Raw genomic sequence first — 1,002 nt, 5'->3', positions numbered from 1 at the left:
GAGCCGCTGCGGCGGGGCTGGGCGGGCCGGCAGCCAGCGCCTCGCCTCGGTAAGTGCAGCCCCAGCGTGCGGAGCGATGCTTTCCTCTCTCTCTCGTGATGCTTTTGTTGCTTGCTGCTTTCCTGAGCGCTGCTTTGCCTCTGTGAGCGCGTGTGTGTCCCTGTGTCCGTCCAACCGGCTTAGGGGTTTCCAAAAAGGGGCTGTAAAAAGTTGGTGGCTGCAGCAAACCTGAGCTCTCAGGAGCCCAGTCTGGCTCCTGCCTGGCATGCTGCAAACTCATCCTTTGCAAAAGTCATAGAATCATAGAATGGGTTGGGTTGGGAAGGACCTTAAGATCATCTAGTTCCAACCCCCCTACCATGGAGTCCCTGGAAATAAAGCTGCTGCATGTCCCTGCCGTGTCCTGCTTAACCCAGCTCTCCTGCTTCTGCCCCTTGCCCTGCTCCCTTGCCGCAGGTGGCTGCAGAAATGAAGCCCATCACTCAGCCTGCTCTGCACGATCCCACTCATCGCCTTGGTGCCATAAAGCACGTTACAGAGTGCTGTCAGGTTAACAGTTCAGCAGCTGGGTGCAGGGATGACCATGGTCCGTTCGGCAGCGAAACCCATGTGCAGCCTTTGCATGGTGCTGCCAGCCCCGCGTTTTTGCGGTGGCCCGTGTCCCACGTCCTGGGCTGCAGGATCCCATGGGCTCCCCGGGAGTCCCAGAGAGAAGGAGCGATGCCAGGCCTGGCCCAAGGTGCTCGGCTAGGACAAAACCTTCTTTTAATGGCCTGGGGTTTGTACAACTCGTGTGCAGGGGGTGTTATCCCCAGAGCTGTCAGCCCAGTGAAACACCCTGGTTTTGACCAAGCTGCCCTGACCAAGCCGAACCCCTTTGCTCCTGCAGCCACGCCGGAGGCACCACCGGGAAGCGCCAGGGGTTGGGAAGCTGCAGAGCCAATCCACGGCCGGCCGGAGAGTGCTGGGATGAAGCTGGGGGCCGCCTGCCTGCTGTGCCTG

This window comes from Nestor notabilis, unplaced genomic scaffold, assembly GCF_000696875.1.
Source record: "Nestor notabilis isolate BGI_N333 unplaced genomic scaffold, ASM69687v1 scaffold25825, whole genome shotgun sequence".
NCBI lineage: Eukaryota > Metazoa > Chordata > Aves > Psittaciformes > Psittacidae > Nestor > Nestor notabilis.
The sequence above is the reverse complement of the archived record's forward strand: the minus strand, read 5'-3'. Positions refer to the sequence as shown.